The sequence below is a fragment of the Octodon degus genome, unplaced genomic scaffold (assembly GCF_000260255.1).
Source record: "Octodon degus isolate 3935 unplaced genomic scaffold, OctDeg1.0 scaffold00099, whole genome shotgun sequence".
NCBI lineage: Eukaryota > Metazoa > Chordata > Mammalia > Rodentia > Octodontidae > Octodon > Octodon degus.
Genome location: NW_004524675.1, coordinates 7401173 through 7421285, shown reverse-complemented (window position 1 = coordinate 7421285; position 20113 = coordinate 7401173).

Sequence of the window (20113 nt, the reverse complement as noted above, 5' to 3'; positions counted from 1 at the left end):
TTGAAACTGTCTCATTGCTATTTGTTTTTCAATAAAATTATGGGAAAATAAATAAATAAATAAATAAATATAATAGAACTATGTTTGTAAATCTATGATGTCATGGGTTAGAAGAACACTTCTTTACGTTCTGGATTTATTTTATAAAAAAGCAATGACAAATAAATTGTGATATAATACAAAAAAAGAATGAAAACTAGAGAAAAGAAACAGATCGTACTTAAAGGAAAACCCATCAGAATAACCTGCCAACGTCTCTTCACAAACCATGAAGGCAAGAAGAGCATGGAGAAGAGTACTTCAAATCCTCTCTGATAACAAATTCCTGCCCAGATTACTGTACCCTGTAAAACTCTCTTTCAAGTTTGATGGACAAGTGAAATATTTCCATGACAAAGAACAATTAAAGAATTTCATGATGTCAAAGCCAACCCTAAACAGGATAGTTAACAATGTTCTAGAGAAGGACCAAAATGATCAGAATTCCACAAATGAGAACAGATGGAACCCACTAAATATGGCAAAAAATTAAACATGGAGAAAAGAAGTAAACAACAGCAGGTAAATAATATGTGAATTGTAAGTCAGTACATCTCAATTACAACCATCAGTGTAAATGGACTCAATTCACCAATTAAAAGTAATAGACTGGCACAGTGGATTAGGAAACACAATCCAAACATATGCTGTATTCAAGAAACACACTTAACTCAGAAAGTAATTCATAGACTGAAAGTCAAAGGATGGAAAACAATACTACACAACTCAGCACCTCAGAAAAAAGTGGGGGTAGCAATCCTGTTCTCAGAGAGTCTCAACTTCAAACCAAGAATGATCAAACAAAATAAAGAAGCTCACTATATAATAGGGAAAATTCAAGAGGAAAGAGGTAACAATCATAAATATGCACCAAACATGAGAGCACTAAACCGCATAAGACAAATCTTAATGGACATGAAAAATCTAATATCCAATACCACAATCTTAACAGGAAACCATAACATCCCCTTATGCCAAAAAAAAATGAGTAAAGGAGACAAAATTAGCAAAGAAGTAGCAGAACTGAACCAGAGCTTGGAACAAATGAACTTTGTGGACATATACAGAGGTTTCTACTGAACCACAGCTGAGTATATATTTTTTTCAGCTGCACAAGGGTCATTTTCTAAAATAGACCACATACTAGTCCATTGGTCATGCCCAAGTATATGTAAGAAAACAGAAATTATGCCATGCATATTATCTGACCATAGTGTGACAAAACTAGAAATAAATGAAAAAGAAAGCAGAAAAAAGCATAAATATGTGGAAATTAACACTACTCAGCAACCAATGGGTTATAGCTGAAATTAAACAAGAAATTGATCAATATCTACAATCCAATGAACATTCAAGCACAACTCATCAGCATTTATGGGAGGTGTGAAAGCTGTTCTCAGAGGGAAATTTATAGATGAGAACCCACACATTGGGAAAACAGAACGGAAACTAATAAACACCCTGAAGTTGCACCGCTAACATCTAGAAAAGGAAGTGCAATCCAAACTCAAAACCCAAAGATGGAAAGAAATCATAAAGATTAGAGAAGAAATTAATCGTTTGAGATGAAGAAAACAGTTCAAAGAATTAAGGAATCAAAAAGCTGGTTGTATGAAAGGTTAAATAAAATTGTAAGCCCCTAGCTAACCTCATCAAAAAGAGGAAAGAAAAAATTCAAATCCAAGCAATAACAAATGAAAAGGGTGTAAATACCACAAATGCAGTGCAAATTCAAGAGATTGTCAATAGCTACCTTGAGAACCTTTATTCTCAAACAATAGAAGACACAGAAGAAATGGACAGATTCCTGGAAAGGAAGAAATTACCAAAACTGAATTAACAAGATACACCAACGCTCAATAACCCCCTAGCAGCCAAAGAAATATGAAATATAATTTAAAAAACCTACCGACAAAGAAAAGTCCAGGACCTGATGGATTCACAGCTGAATTCTACAAGAAATTTACAGAAGATATAGTCCATATACTCCTCAAACTCTTAAATGAAATTGAAAAGGAAGCAATCCTCCCAAAATCATTCTTGGAGGCAAGTATTATACTGGTACCAAAACCAGGGAAAGACCCAACTGAAAAAGAGAACTACAGGCCAGTCTCCCTCATGAATATAGATTCCAAAATCCTCTATAAGATTGTAGCAAATAGAATACAGCAAATCATCAAAAATATTGTACACCCTGACCAGGTAGGATTAATCCCAGGTATGCAAGGATAGTTGCAATAAATGCAAATCTATAAATGTAACACACTGTATCAAGAAAGCCAAATCTAAAATCCACATGATAATCTCAATTGATGAAGAAAAAGCTTTTGACAAAGTCCAACACTCATTCATGTTCAAAGTCCTACAGAAAATAGGAATAAATGGCCTCTACTTCAATCTGATCAAAGCCATCTATGACAACTCAATGGCTAGCATCATTCCAAATGAGAAAAAGTAGAAATATTTTACTCTCAGATATGGTACAAGACAAGGATGTATTTTATCACCACTCCTAATCAATATAGCATTGGAATCATTAGCTATAGCCATTCGACCAGAGAGAGAAATAAGAGGAATAAGAATAGGTAAAGAAGAAGTTAAATTATCACTATTTGCAGATGGCATGATACTTTACTTGGAAGACCCAAAAAGCTCCACCAAGAAGCTAGTAGAATTGATGCACAAATTCAGTAACATAGCACGATACAACGTCATTACCCAAAAGTCAATAGCTTTCCTCTACACAGATGACAAACACACTGAGAGGGAAATTAGAGAAACAATACCTTTTGCAACAGCACTGCAGAAAATGAAATACTTTGGAAATGATCTAACTAAAGAAGTCAAAGACTATTTTAGGGAAAATTGCAGTACTTTGAAAAAAGAGATTGTAGAGAATTTCAGAAAATGGAATGATATTCCTTGCTAATGTAGGATGAACCAACATTTTGAAGATGGCCACAGTCCTAAAGTTGATGTACAGATTTGTCTTAGTTACTCTTCTCTCGTTGCTGGGACAAATACCCGACACTCAAAATGAAGGAAGGAAAGGTTTATTTAGCTCACAGTTACTGGAGGTTTCAGTCCATACTCAGCTGGGTCCAACGCAGAGCAGCACAGAGCAGAAAGCAACCTTTCATGGCAGTGGCAAAGAGCAAGAGAGCAAGGGAGGGGTAGCAGCAGCTCAAGCAGCTAGCTTTCCTTCCCACCTTACATTGTAATGCAAATTACCTGCCCCAGGATAGGGCAAGTACTCACACCTATGGGTACTTCCCAGTACTTACCCAGCTATGGGTAATCCCAGCAGTACTAAGACCCATAATCCCAGCCTTGGATCACACATAATCCCAGTGGATCATGAGTTAACACAAGCTCTAGAAGTCCTCACCCCATGACTGCATGAGGCTTTGGGGGGACAACTAGACACAAACTATAACAAGATTTAATGCAATAGCTACCAAAACACCACCAACATACCTCATAAACCTAGAGAAATTTTTCCAAAAATTTATTTGAAAACAGAAAAGACCTAAAACAGCAAAGGTAATACTGGACAATAAAGACAAGGAAGGAGGCATTACAATTACCGACTTGAAATTATACTGCAAAGCTACTGTGATAAAATCAGCATGGTACTGACAACAAAAAAGACCTGAGGATCAATGGAATAGATTAGAAGATGCAGAAGCCTCTACAAATACACACAGCCACCTTATCTTTGACAAAGGTACCAAACATGGCTATTGGAAGAAAGCCTCTTTAACAAAAGGTGCTGGTAAAAAAGACTCTCTACATGCTGAAAATTAAAACTTGATCCAGGTCTATCACCATGCAAAGCTAACGTCAAAAAGGATTAAAAATCAAAACATTAAAACAGAAACACTAAATCTCCTGGAAGAGAAAGTAGGAAGAATTCTTGAAGATATAGGGAGAGGCAAAGAGGTCATGAATAAAAATCAAATTGCAGAGTAATACTGGGAAGAATTAACAACAGGGACCTCCTCTTATTGAGAGGTTTTTGCATGTAAAAAAAATTTACCAACAAAGCGAAAAGAAAACCCACAAATTTAGAAAAAATCTTGACTAATAAGCACTCAGACAAAGGTCTGCTGTCTAGAATTTATAAAGAACAAAGAATATTAGTTCCCCCAAATTTAAAGACCCAATCCAGAAATGGGCATCAGGGATGAACACATACTTCTCAGAGGATTAAATTAAAGAAGCAAATAAATATATGAAAAAATGCCCCATATCACTAGCCATCTGTGAAATGCAAATAAAAACAATACTGAGATACCATCTCACCACAGAAAGAATGGCTATCATAAAAAAATAACTAACAACAATTGTTGGAGAGGCTGTGGGGAAAAGGGTACCCTTCTCCACTGTTGGTGGAAATGTAGACTGGTACAACCGTTATGGAAATCAATGTGGAGATTCCATAAAAAACTAGGACTGGAAATCCCATTCAAACCAACTACACCCCTACTGGAAATTTTTCCTGAAGAAGTGAAAGTGTCATATCATAGAGATATATGTATAACTGTGTTTATAGCAGCACAATTTGCAATAGGTAAATCTTGGAAACAACCAATATGCCTGTCATTTCAGGAATGGATGAAAAATATATGGTATTTTTATGCAATGGAGTATTACTCAGCTATAAAGAATGACAAACTCAAAGACTTTATATTTAAGTGGATGCCACTTGAAGATATAGTCATAAGTTAAATAAACCAGACCCACATGTGTAAATATCATATAGTTTCCCTAGCATAAGATCTCAAATGAAGAAATAAAGATAGAAAGGTATAACACAATTAAATGGAAAGTGAGAACTTGAAGTCTGGACAATGAAGAGAGGGCAAGGTGAAAAGCTAGGAAACATGATAGGGCAAAGCCATACATTTATACTCACAAGATGGAAAAGGTAATGATCCTGAGAATCTTCAGCATTTTTTTTTCAAACTAGCAGTTAATTGGTTGGATTGTCACCCTTACTAACTATATATGCAGATACCTGTCAACTAAGAAATTGCCTGAATAACAATGTGTAATGGCAGGGTCACGCTTGGAATGCCTGCCATTGTGGTCTTCTTAATATGTACTGCTTATCATGTCATACCAATTACTGCCATATTGTCTGTCAAGTAAATGTTTGTTTAAGGGAAAAGGATAATAAATGAAAAAAGAGACAAGAAAAAAATGTTAAAGTTCTGTACTGCTACAATGCTGTAAATGGTTAGATTTCTAAATTTCTGTGTAAAAATATCTAACCATTCCTATTTTTAAACTTTTTTTATTTTTTAATTATTTTTCTTTCATAGCCTATAGGGATTCAAAGTTTAGCATTTCAACACTTGATGAAAAATACCTGTTCCATGTTATGTCTAAGATGTTTGATATTCAGACAGATAGTGAGATTAAGCTCAACTGCCTATATTTTATTGTAACAATATCATTAACCTTCTCTTCTGGAGGGTTAACAACTTAAGTTTGCAGACCAAAAAGAGCAAAAGACAGCTACAAGGATAGCCAACATTGTGGCCCAAGCCCCTCAGGGTCAATAAGGACTCAGGACATAAAAGAACCTGTACAGTAACATAATGTAACTCAGTTGTGTCCCAAATTTTCTGATCCAGGAGATTATGGGGCCACAGAGGAAAGTGATCAACGATGTAGAGTGTGCCTAAGGAGAGTCACATGGAGAGAAAGCATTCTCTCTGGCATTCACAGAGAGCAAATTTGTCAAGCAATGGCCATGGCTTATCCAAATGACTGACACTGACAAAGGAATTACAAAGTGCGGTACAGAGTTTCAAAATAACCTGAGGGTATTTGATTGACCTTATCAGATACAAAAGTTGTATTTCTTGTTAGATAGGCCTTGCTTTATCTTGGTCTTCACCATTCAGCCTAAAAGTATAAAAATTAAGTATAAAAAGTAAGGCCATATTAATATGCTGAGCTGTAAAAGGCTCAAGTCAACAACTTCTGATTTTGCAAGTCTTATGGAAAACACGCTACTATTCTGGACTACTGGACTATGTTGAAATAGTTTGCTGAATTCACCCACCTATAATATTTAAATGACAATGAAATATCCTTTTGTGGCAAAACTAAACAAAAAAAAAAGAGGATAAAAATGAACAACCATTTTGTATTTGTATATTCAAAATCATTAAGATAGATATATAGCAAATTTCTCTTAATGCAATGGACAGAAAGATTTGTTCTAATAGTGTTTGTGGACAGGATATCATGTCTGCATCTTGTACAATGCATAGCCACTAAGGCAACAATATGCAATGTATTAATTATTGAAACTGTCCTACTAATTGGTTTTGAAACTGTCTCATTGCTATTTGTTTCTAAATAACATTATTGAAAAATAAATATACATATATGATTAATTTTAACAAATTAAAATAAAAACATAGTGCCGACAGAGAAATGAAATAACACCTAAGATCACAAAGGAGAATACAAGCAGCCCTTATAATTAACAGATGTGAGAGACCACATTCATCTAAGCCTTTCAAGTTTCTATTGTAACTAGTGACCTCATGAAACTAGGATCAGGAATGTAGCTCAGCAGCACAGCTCCTGCCTGGTAAGTGTGAGGTCAGCTGATTAATTCCTGGTACCTGCTCCTCAAAAGAAACATGGATGCAGTTTGTTTCTCAACAAAATTGAAGTCTTAAATATTGTTTTTACTTCTGCAGTAATTTGAGGATATTTCCAACCCTCTCAACCACAGAGCTTTTTTTGACCACTATAATAAAAAATACAAAACAGTAGTGTGTATGTATTCCCATTATACATGTGTAGAGTTAAATTCCCATACATGTTACATGGTAATATCATGCTCTCATAATGCTGATTGAAAAATTAAAGAAAAAGATCTTATGTTTTCAGTTTATGTTAATAGTTTGTGGAAGATACATGCCAGTTACAGTACATGTTAAAGTCTACATAAATGCACATATAAAAATTAAAATTTATTATATCTCTCACAGTCCTACCATCAATAAAAGTCTGATAAAATAAAATAGAGGAAAATATGAAGAAAGGAAATTTGTATAAATTATTTTATTAAAATATAAAAATATTAAACATTACATTAAACATTTTATGAGAATAGTCATTTTTGAGTCTTTTCTGTAACAAAGCAGGATGTTAACCTGGAAGAAATATTTGATTCTGTCATTTAGATAAGTTATATTTTCTATAAGTGTATATAGCCTTCAACCCTGGCAAAGGAAACAATGGCTGTATATTTACTGTGTTGTGTCTTTTGTGTTTAACAATTACAGGTTTTACAACATAAGCACACACACACACACACACACACACACACACACACACACACATTCCCAGTGGCCATTGGATTTTAGCTCATTTAATTTACTATATCTATTGTTACCAAATTCAACCATTTCTTCCGTGAAACTTTTATTTCATTTTTCATTCAATCATCCATTTAATGCTTTATTTAAAAAATGCTCACTTGTCCCCTACTTTGAACTAAAACTTGAGGGCAGTGCTGTGGATATGTGAACAAAAGTAAAGCCAGTCTATTTTCTTCATGGAGATGGATGGACCAAATGATGTTTGAATAAGTAGACAATCATAATGGCTGATGTGTTTTACAAGGTATAGATGCAGTTATTAATAAATAAACTTACATGGATACATGTAACTGAAATTTTGATTTAAGATCAGAAGGTAATGAATGACTTGTTATTTGAAGACATCTTAGAAGCTAAGAGTATTCTACAAAAAAAAGGCTGCTTTTAAAGTCCTAACTTCCTGATTGCAGTTCCATTAATAAAAATGAGAATGCAGTGAAAGAAAATAGTTGAAGGGGAACATCTATCAACTACATTAAATTTGCACAATGTCTGGTGCTGAAGACACTGGTGTGAAAGTTACACAAACTACTTTTATTTCCTTCTGTCTCTTAGGGATTCATTTGAAAGATCACTGTTCTATGACTGGCCTTAATTTTTAGTGCCATATATCCTTTAGGTAAGTATCCAAATTGTAGCTATTTTTGAAAAGGAACTGTTCTATGTAAAGTCAACTGAGTAAGTTCCATCCAAGTGATAGAGTTGTGTATATGACATATTAGCATGTTCAAGAAAAAGTCTTGATACCTACAGAGATGCTTATCATCTTTTTAAATAGTTGCAAGATTACATGTACAACAACTGATAGACTACAGAGCCCAGAAATACTGATAGAAGCCTTTAGAAGTGAGTGTCCAGTTCACATAAAAGCACAGATAATGAAACAATGTCTTGCCACTGAAATGCAGACTTAAAAATGCAACTGACTTGGAATAAGTTTACCATCAAGAGAGTTAAATACCTAGGTAGATAGTTACTCTATAGACTATGTTATATATTTTTGTGTATGATTGTGAAATAACATATTGTAATTCAACACATGAAATTTAAAAGAAATGTACTCCAAAGTTAATAATTTCCGTCTATTTATGTACATCAATTCTTACCCACCTATCATCACTGCTTTTCTGTGCTAGCAACCCAATTATTATGCCTGAGGCTTGACTGAAGGATCTGAGTGTTAGTATTTTGCCTTTTTGAAAAAAAATCTAAAATATGATTTTGATTTGTAAATGTACTCAGAGGCATAGCAATGGGCACTGAAATTATTTTTTAAATGAAATAAAAATAAAACTGACAGTGAAAGAACTCTCACAGCAGTTATTATTATGTATTATTATCAGCCACAGCATGTGGTGACATTTTAGACTCTAAATCCATGAAAATACATCCTAGATCATTGATATTCCAGATGCGAAAGGGAAGAAACAAAAATGCTGCTGTCTGGCTTAATATGAAAGAATTCAAAAGGAATGAAAGAAGAAGAAGTATGATAATTTTTACCTTCTAGTGAGGGTTTACTCATCCTTATTCCTAAGGTTTCAAGGGTTAACAGGAAGACTTAAGTGGTATCTGCCCCCAGAAAAATACTCGGAGTATCTTGAGGACAATACTTGGCTATTAGAACTATGGGAAATCTGCTCACATTACTAATAACTTCACAGTAGAATGAAGAATTTCATGGAATCAGGCAGTCAGGGTATTAAAACACAACTGAGTGTAGACAATGTGAGGAAAACTTGGCCCTAATAACTAGAAGAGGCTCCTCTGTGAATATATAAATGTACATCTTGATGTTCTTGAAGAAATTTTGTTTTCAATACTCAAATTTCTGTTAGCAGGAACTAGACAGTGACATTCTATATGTCAAATTAAAAAAAGTACAATGTAGTCATTGAGAATATGGATTTGGAATCTAGTACAGCAGTATTTGAATCTACATAGCTTGGCTGTCCATTAAATCTGTTCCTGGGGAGTGCCTTTGTCTCTCTAAAGCTCACTTTTTTTTGTGGTACCTGGGATTGAAGTCAGGACCCTGCACTTGCCAGGCAAGCACTTATTCTACTGAGTTATCTCTCTGGCCCTAAAGCTTGCTTTTCTTAGCTGTAAAGTGTTATAGTAGAAAACTAATTTCTGATTTACAAAATGTCTATTATATCACATCAAATAAATCTCTTAGATTCAATATCACCTAGGTGAAAGCTTACACTACATTGGACCCTGTGTATATGGGGAGTAGTTTGGATGTTACACGCTGGCTTGAATGCTAACTCTGCTTTCATTAGTCACAGCAACTCCTTGTGCTAATTATTTTTACTTTAAAAATGTTGTTCCAGCAGTATTTTCAGGATGACCCTAATCCTAAACCTAACTCCAAAGAAATTTGAATAAAAGGAAATACATGAGATGGAAATTTTGTTTGGATGTCAGGGAGAGACTCCCAAACAGTGAAGTAAAGAATCAGGAATATATATTAATAAATATATATGTATATATATATATATATATATATATTATGATTAATCTTCAAAACAAAGGATACATCTATAAAGCTATAAAGTACAGTGCTGTTTTTAAATGTGGTGAAGAAATTTCCCAACAGTGGATATCTGTCTGGATCCAAGGTCTAGGACCTTTGTAATGTACCACACTCTCTTCCATGTAATGATGCTACCTCTGATCTAGGAGGAATCATTATGTGGTTGGTCTAAATTTTAATTTTTATTTTAAAAAAATAATGTTTAATTATGATGTTGGTTTTGAACTCAAATATGCTTGTTTTAAATATACTTGTTTATACATCATGAAAGCTGGCTATCTCATAGCACAGGGTTACCAAATGACCAGAGTAATGAACTAAGGTGTAGAAAACCTAGGATTTTATATGTTGTTCCATCTCTGCTAGTCAATTTCTCTGAACTGTCTTTATGTGAGAATTGGAAAATGTAACCTGATATCTTGTAGGATCTTGTTATTTTAAGGATAAAATTGGACAATGAATGTGATAGTATTATTTTGAAGCATAAGTGTTTGTCAAGCAAATAACAAGAAATTATTATTTTTGATCCAGTAACCAAAATTGGCAATCTACTTGATTCTCTATTGGAAGCTTAATTGGGCAGTTTCAGTGGAACCGTCTAAGCAGACAGCAGCTGAAGATTGATTTTGCTCTTTGACCAAGTGTAGGATCCCCAAAAGCACATTTCTTGTTCTGGGGCACATTTGTGAGGAAAAGCTCACAACACTCATAGAGACATACATGGGAAAATCATTCTGAAAATGAAACGAGGTCTTAATGCTTTAAAGATTATTTGTGTAAAGACCGTGCAAATATTATTGACCCAAGTATTTTGCTTTATGGTTCACCTAAGGGGTAAATCAGTTAATTTACTTATTCAAAAGTTATTTATTTCTTATGTGGTTCAATTATGTGATTTTTAAAACATATATTGTTGTAATGTGTAGGAATAAAGCAAGGAACAGGAAAACACTACCTTCATGGATTTTCTAATCTATGCTGGAAGAACGACATTAAACAGTCAATTAAACATGTCATGTTTCATTAAGGAAATGAGTATTCCACAAATCAGTAGAAAATGATGGGCAGAGGAAAGAGAAAGAGAAGCACAATACAGATTTTCTGAAGAAACGCATCTACCTTATGCACATGCACTTGTGCAGAAGATGTTTCTTAATTGTGAAGCACGTAGTTTAAAAGTTCTTAAATTTGTAAATATGTACATTTAACATATATATTACATATAATTTTATTTTCAACTTAGGAAAGACAGCATGAAAATTTAACTGACTCTTAAGAATTAAAAATATACTGAAAAAATTATTGAAATTATCATATCATAATATAATACGTTATATATTCACTTATGCATATTAACCAGAGCTTAGAATTTGTACATCAAAAGTTATGTTAGGGAATGAAGATTATATATGTATTTATCATATATACATCAAAGGAATAAAAATGTGAACATAAAATGAAGTCATCAGAGAGAAACATGAATCCATAATCTTGCTGTGGCTATTGCCTTTTGAATAGAATATGAGTTTGGCTGGTACCACTCTTATTTAAAAAATTGTTTCAATGTCTACGGAAAGTTCGTAAATTGATGTCATTGGATGAAGTTGTCTCTTATATTTGACAAAAATAGCACTCACTAAAAATTCTCTGATGAAATTTTTATCCAGTTAGATCTTAGTTTAGCAGTTACACAGCCTTCAAATAGCAACCCGTGCTTATATTATGCATTTATCTTTCCCTTTCTTCCCCCCTCTCAGCAGAGACCAAATGCTATCAAGTCACTTGTTATTCTGTCTTATAATTCTAAACTGCAGGAGTTTGATGTGAGGAACTCCTATCATAATGTGTAAGAAAGCATGGCTACTTATATACCAGCAAAAAGAAAGCCTGATTGTGACCCTCAATTGCCTTGGTTATAATGACAACACCATCTGCTCTGAAATGTTGTTCATTACAAGACTGTGGGTTTTGACATGAGTTACTTTGCTCTACATGTGGCATTGAAACTTTCCTGCTGACTATACCATTTACACAATGTTCTGAATGAATATTCAATTGTATGAAGTAACATTTTGCCAACTGATTCTCAAAAATGAATATTGGATAAAATATTGTGTGAGATAAGATTCAGTAAATCTGGTTTACTGCTTGTTTTTGCAATGGAAGTTACACTGAAATATAGCTTTGTCCATTCATTTATGGCTGCTTCCATTCGATAGCAGCAATTTTAGTAGCTGTGACAAAGACCACCTGGTCTACAAAGCTGAATATATTTACTATGTGTGACTTTATAGAAAGAGAGATATGCTGGGTTTCTGTGTTTAATCTCTAGTAATAAAGCATGAGGCCTGAGAGCATTGCAGTCCAGTGTTTGGATTCAAGCTCTTCTGGTTACAATTTACTGAATGAATTTTTATTGAATTAAAAATCTGCGAACTTCTATTTTGTACCATATAAATAGTACTAATTATACTTACCTCATAATGATGTTGGGAAGATCACACAAAACCCTGCAAGGACAATTTTTAGCATTTGCAATAGTTTTTGAATTTTTCAATTCAGTCTACATCATAAGGACAGTAACAAGGTATTGAAGACATGAGGATAAAAGCAATTTTGGTTTTCTTTCAGAAACAGCTAGTGTTCAGATGAGTTCAAAGTCGAGTGCAGGTGGAGGATAGAGCAGATGGCTTGTGGACATTGTGCTCCTCTCCTGGCATCCTGAATGTGGCCTGAGGCTGACGTTCAGGATGGCTCACCCATTGCAAGCCTGTGCTTTCCATAGTAAGGTTAATCAGAAGAGAAAGGTTTACCCTACTTTGGTGCTATCAAGTTAGAAGCAGAGAAATTTATAATGTGCTTTTTGGTAAAATGGCAATTTATGGTTTGTTTCATTTTCCTCTCTTTAAAAGGCAGCTCATTTTTGCTTCAGTTTTGGAAGAGTAGAAAGGAAGAGTGATCATTTGATCAAAGTGGTACCTAAGCTGACTATGTTTGCTCCACACCCTAACTAGTGCAAAAGTATTCAAAACTTATTTAAATGCTGTGTTAATAATAAGCTTAAAGAAGTTAAACATAAACAACATCAGCTTATCTGAGATATATTGATCTTGTTTTTATTAACTTCTCATTTTTACATCTATATTTCATAGTGCATTTAGTAATTTTATGTGCATTTTTTATCATGTAAAAGCTAAAGTTTCCATGAAATATTCTTTTATTTAAATAAACTTGGAGATACTTCTTGGAAATATGCTAAGATTTCTGTAAAAGCAATAATGATATTAATTTTATTTTCCTTCCCCAGTTATGACATATGGAAATTGGACAATGTACACAATTTTATTATTTGGCTCTGATGCCAAAGGTATGTCTAGAATCCCATTACTGGAGAGGCTGAGATAGAAGCATCACTACTCATCTCAGCTGCATAGTGAGACCCTGTAACAAAGAATGAAGGAAAGAAAGAAGGAAAGAAAGAAAGAAAGAAAGAAAGAAAGAAAGAAAGAAAGAAGAAAGAAAGAAAGAAAGGAAGAAAGAAAGAAAGAAAATCCAATAGCTTATATCACTATTTTCGTATGCATATACATGAAAAGAGTTTAAACTGAGTACAGATGTTTGCATTTATATTTATTGAATTATTTTTTAACATGTTGTTTGGATCTGTTTTTATAGCCTCTTGTTTTTGAAGACCCAGGGACAACCAGACCATTTTGTGATCCTGAGTACAGATGCTCTGGACTAAGCTGTGGATCAGTGTTGCCTTTACCATTTATAGCTGGGGAGTCTGATGAATATGCAGTCCCATTTGCACTGAGCCTCAAATCTGCTTGCATCTTTCTATGATGCAAAGAAGCATCTGCTTGTCTTAGTCAACCAAACATATTCCAAAAATGAAAGGTAAAGATATCCAAAAGCTATTTGATTTTGGTTTTCTGGAACCCACTAGTGTTGCATGTCAGGAATATTTAGTGGTAATTTCTATGATGATAATTATAAAAGAAAATAACTGTCAAAATAATTATATAAATTTATTTAGCATAACAACTTTTGTTTTCCAATTTTTGTATATGTCAAATAGTCTATAATATGTGGTTTATAAGTATTTATTCAACTAATTTGTGTAGAAAATGTCATCTATTTTTAATTTTTATTAATTTTAAAGAGAATAAAAATAGTAGACTAAATATTAGAAAAGATACAGAATTTAAAAAATCAGGATGATAGGACTTCAACAATGATTGTTATATTGCACATTGTTGTCTTCAAAGTATTTGCTCATATTACCAGATATAAATATGTAAAATTGATCTAAATAAAAATATTAAGCATTAGCTTCTTCTTTCAATAAATAAATAAAAATTAATAGCATGATCATCCAAACTATCTTGTGTATATACATATGTTTTTCCTTTCCTTCTTTCCTTTCTCCTTTACCTCATTCCAGTTGTTGTTCTTTCCTTTTGAGCAGCTTATTTTCCTCTTACCACATCTATGTATTCTTAGCTGTAGATCATAGTCTATTTTAATTGTGATGTTAAATATACAAAAATACCTTAGATTCTTTTTATGTACATACATTCTAAGATTTTCTTTCAAATATATATTCACACCATTTTATATCTTCCTCTCTTATCTCAGAATATCTCAATTTTTTTAAAATATGAGTACACGTACAGTTACAGTGATTATGTTACAGAAACTAATAATAACCTATAAATACTGACTTAGTTTTTCAAAAACATTAAACTTGGTTGGGGGAATTAGTGCTATGGCTCAATGGTAAAGGATATGCCTAGTTTTTATGAATCCATTAATTCAGTACCCATAGTGAAAAAATAAAATAAAGCCAAGCCAAAAAAAAAAAAATAACAAAAATAGGCCATATAGACTTCCATGAATAACAAGAGAATATATGTGAAAAAAGAAATTGTAAGGAAAAGACTGAATTGATATACAGTTGATATTTTTATGTTAGAAATATGTTGGACTAATTTCTCTGTTACTATTGAGATTTCTGTGATTTTGAGCTTTTAAAAAACAAACGTGTAACTATTTCAAAGACTTGTTGCTGAGAATGAGAAGTAGACCTAAGTCCTCTTGAGATTTTATTCAGCTTTGATTTTACAATATTTAAAATGTAAATTTACTGACTTGCTATGCTTATGAAGATAGTTTTCATATCACTTTTCATTGCTGAGACAAAATACTCAACATTGAAAGTTAAAAGATGAAAGTTTTGTCTGGCTCAAAGTTTACACAGGTGCACAGTCAGCTGGTTACAAGCAAGTTGGCATCACAGAGGGGCATCACATGGGAGAAACAACAGTTCTCAGAGTAGAAGGCTCAATGCCGCCAAAGCAGAGAGGTAGTGAAGAAGCAGAGAGCGGTAGCAGTAACCAAGCCTGTCTTTAGTGCCCTCAACACCCAGAGTGGATCACCATTAATCTCAGCATTACATACCCTAGGTCCTGTCACCTCAGAAAAAACCACCTATCACCATGAAGCTTTCAGGGGGACATCTGGATTCAAATCATAACAAGAGTGTTCATATGTAATAAGGTCACTATTGATGCTTATATTTTACTGAACTTTGTAAAGTGTTCGTCATTTAATGATTTATTGTTGCTGTGTTGTCACAAATTGCTGACTCTTGCTTTGGAGTTAAGTTTACACAGGAATTGGTCACTATTCTGAATATCTCTAGAAAAACATCAATCAGAGACAGAAAAAATAAGACATGATTGTTGAAACAAATATTTTCACATTTTTCTATTGGTGAGAGACTCTTACTTGGGATTTATAGTAAAAATGACCCTGTGTGGTTCTTGTCACCCTTGGAAGAGTTATATGAAAACAGTAATACAGCTATATGTAATATGAACAACTATCATAAGATGGAAGGAAGGTGGATCAATTTTCCCAGAGAAAATACCAGCAAAAATAATATGTAAGAAATTTAAGATAGTATATATGAAAGGAATTCCAAGAAGAGGGGTAAATAACAAGTAAGTATATTACACAAGTAAGGATCAGCTATTGGGTAAAGTAAAGAAACAGAAAAAAATTGAAAAATACGTTAAAAAGTATCAATTAGTCTCTGTGAAACACAAGTCAAGAAGAAAAAAATTAAAATGTACCCATGAATGTGGGAAATGAGTTTGAGAAGTAGAGTTGCTAAGGAAGTACGTGAAGGCTATTGTTGGTCTGTACCTTGTGAAAACAGGATATTGAGAAATATAGTACTAGCTCAGCCATACTGAAATTATATGGCTCAGTTACCTTTTTCTCATTGCTGGGACAAAATATCCAACACCCAAAGTCAAGGAAGGAAAACTTTATTTAGTTCACAGCTAGTAGAAGTTTCAGTCCATGCCCTGCTGGCTCCAAAGGAGAATGCCACATGGCAGAAGTCCACAGTTCATGGCAATGGAAAACAGCAAAAAGCAAAGGGAGGAGATGCAGCTGCAGCTTCTAGCAAGCCTCCTTCCCTTCCGTCCATGCTAGGTGAAGACTGGAGCTCTGCAAGGAAGTGCACTCTCCATCCTTCCTCAGTTCTCTTTTATGTACTTTCCCTACTGAGTGATTCTAGTGTGGGCTCTTCATGCCCTTGGGAGGGCCATCCACACCACAGCAAGAAGCCTCCATATCCTAAAGAGGGTCTTTCACGCCATAGCATGTGGAATTGCTGAGTTGATTTAGTTAAATTTTTAATTTGTCATGACAATGTATCAACAACTACAATCCACCCCTTATCAACTCAGAAACCAGACATATTTTTAAACCAGTTTCCAGATATAAAGATGTCTTAGTTACTTTTTATTTGTTGCTGGGGCAAATACCCGACACTCAAAATAAAGGAAGGAAAGGTTTACTTAGCTCACAGTTACTGGAGGGTTCAGTCCATATTCCGCTGGCTCCAAGGCAAACAGCAGTTCACACAGCAGAAAACAATGAAGAGCAGAGGAGGAGGAGCAGCTGCGGCAGCGTCCATCAAGCCTCTCTCTTCCTTCTGCGCTGACTGCGAAGACCGGCCGGTGCTCCACAGTGAAGATCGGAGCTCCTCCAAAGTGGCGTGGGCAGCCGCAAAGATCAAGCTCCTCAGAAGACTGGGACTTCTCCATGGAAGTTGGGCTGAGCAGCAGGAAACCAGGCAGGGCAGCTTACTGCCTTTCTCGATTCCTGGGCCCTGACAACCTGAGGGGCTCGGCCCCCATGCTGAGATCCACCGGAGCTGATTCAGTCAAGTTGACACAATGTATCAACTAACACAAAAGACATGCTTCTTAATATTCTAAAACTTCAACATTCCGATCACTATTAAGTCTGTCAACTTTATATTACATAAGAACATAATATAAGAATATTCTGCCCTTAGCACTCTGTCCCAAAGACTTATGCACATCCCTTTATATAAAAGACATTTTTAGTTCATCTCTATGAGTTGCCAAAGTCCTAACAGTTTCAGTATTGCTGAAAAGCCCAAGTCCCAAGTCTCCTCCAAGATCTAAGGCAAACTCTTAGCCATGAGCCTCTGTACAAATGAAAAGTTCAACATTTCCAACATTCAATGGCGATGATAAACATTATTTTTCCAAAAGATACAAACTAGGAGATACAAACCATTGGACTATAACAAGTCCAAAATCCAGAAGGGCAAATGTTAAGTCTTGAAGTTTCATATGCAACATCTGAAGCAATCTGTAATGAGTTGTGAGATCCAAAACTCTTACATGGCTCCACCCTTTTTTCTGCTGGTAGGTGCATTGGGTTCGGGGGGGATGGATTTGCTCTCTCCTTGCAGATTTCCTCAGATAATCCACATTTTTGACTGTTCCAAACTTCTGAGTTTTCCATTGAATAGGCTTCTCACTCACAACTTTACATTATGCCCTCCCAGGGGCACACTGCCTGTCCTCCTAGGGCTTCTTCTGAAATGTAGGTAGAAGCCTTCTTAACCTCAGAGGTCCTGTATTCTCCCTGAGCCTAAAAACAATGCCATATGGGTAATGCCAAATTCTTCTGCCAGCTGGAACAGTAGTCAGAGCAGGAACAGTAGCCAAGCTTTCTTTTTTGTTGACTGTATGTGTAGAGTGCCTGGATTGCTGGTCACACTGACCCTGATTCCAAGGAACAAATTCTGTCTAACATTCTGGAACCTGATGTTGCCATAGCTGCCATTCTGAAGCAAGATATTCTGTGGCTTTCTCCCTAAAACAAAGCCTTTCACTTTGTAGTTTTGAGGCTGTAAAGGGTGGAGACTTGTTGCTTCCTGTGATGCCCTCAGGCAGGCCATCTTTTCTATTCTGTTTATTGTTGGCAATGTAGATCCTGTCTGCTCTGTATTTGCATCCCACAGCTTTCTTGGTGCTTCCTTTCTGGCCAAACTTAACAACATTTTAAATCATCCTCCATTCTCAGCATAAATCTGACTAAAAGCCCCAACAATAACCACACCACTGCCTCAACATCAAACTGCATTGCAATTTCTTTTGATAGATTTACTGATCTTCCATTCTTAATCTCAGTCTCACGTAAAGTCTCTGGCCACAAGCAAAATGCAGATCAACTTTCTTCCAAGCCATAAAATGCATTATCTGGAGTCCAACAACCAATGTTCTTTTCAGGAGAGACATCCCCAGCCTGATCTTTACAGGCAGTATTTCTATCAGCCTTCTGGGTTTCTTAGTTCTGATCAGAATCTCCCATACAGAAGAGCTGAAGTTGTTCCTGCCTTTTTGCTTGTAGGCAACATCTCCAAGCCTTTCCTATATCTTCCCATAAGCCATTCCTATAGGTTTTTAAATGACATGGTCAGATATAGTCACAGCAATAGCATCACTCCAAGTACCAAATTCTGTATCACTTACCTTTCCTTCATTGCTTGGATGCAGTACTCCAATATACCAAAATAAGGAAGAAATTGTTTATATATCTCATAGTTAGTAGAGATTTCAGTCTATACTATGCTGGCTCCAAGGTAGAGTGCCACATGGCAGAGGACAGAAGTTCATGGCAGTGGAAAAAGCAAAGGGAGGTGAAGCAGCTGCAACTTCGAGCAAGCCTCTCTCCCTTACTTCCATGCTGACTGTGAAGACTGGAGCTCCTCCAAATAAGTGGCACCCCATCCTTCCTCAGTTTTTTTTAAATATACTTTAAGTACTGAGTCATTCTAGGGTGGGCCCTCCATGCCCTAGGGTGTGGGATTGCTGAACCTATGTAGTTAAGCTTTTAATTTCTCAGGTTGACACAATGTATCAACCACTACACCATACAACGGTGAATATGGTGAATTAACTGATGATCAATTTGCAAAATGTAGCTGAGCTAAATCCCTGTGGCTCTACGTGTGGGAGGTCAAGCTGAGGCTTGTTGCAAACAGTATAGAAAGCAGAACTAGAAAGGAAGAGGTGGTGCTACTGATTTTCCTGGAGGACTTGTCATGCTGGCCTTCCTAAAGTCTTCTGTTCTCGTGATTGAGGAAGCCCGAGTCCTCATTCTCTGAGCATTGCTGCAGCTCTCTCCTGGCGCGCTTTGGTCCTCACTTTGCACATCACTTCCTGGCTGCAGTGTAGATCTCTTGGCCTTCTGGCACAGATCCTTCATCTGACTGGCACAAACTTTATGGCTTTTATCACTGACAGACTTTTGGGCCTTTTCAGCACAAATCCTTGATAAAGACTTGCATGAGACATTGTCATAGGCTCTAGGTTTTCATCTGAACTTCTGTAGGATATCTCTGTAGGATCCAGGAACTCAGCTGGATTTCTTGGGTCTCAAGTGTGTGAACTATCTCCCACACTCTTTTGCATTTGACTCTTTTGGTGAACATTATAAAATAATTCAATAAAACACATGTTCTCTATTAAATTGTCTCCTTTGCAACTCCCTTGTAGTATTGAAACCACAATACATGGTAAAAATATCTTTTATCCAGTCTAAGTATAATGTAATGAAGAAAGTAGTTCAACAACTAGATGCTTATTTCTTGAAGATCTGGGGGTGTATAAGTACAAGATCAAAATTTTGACAGATTTAGTTTCTAATGAGTTACTTTTCAGCTTACAGATAGTCTCTGGTTTGCTGTGTTTTTATAAAGTGGAAAGAAAAGGGTCTTTTTTTT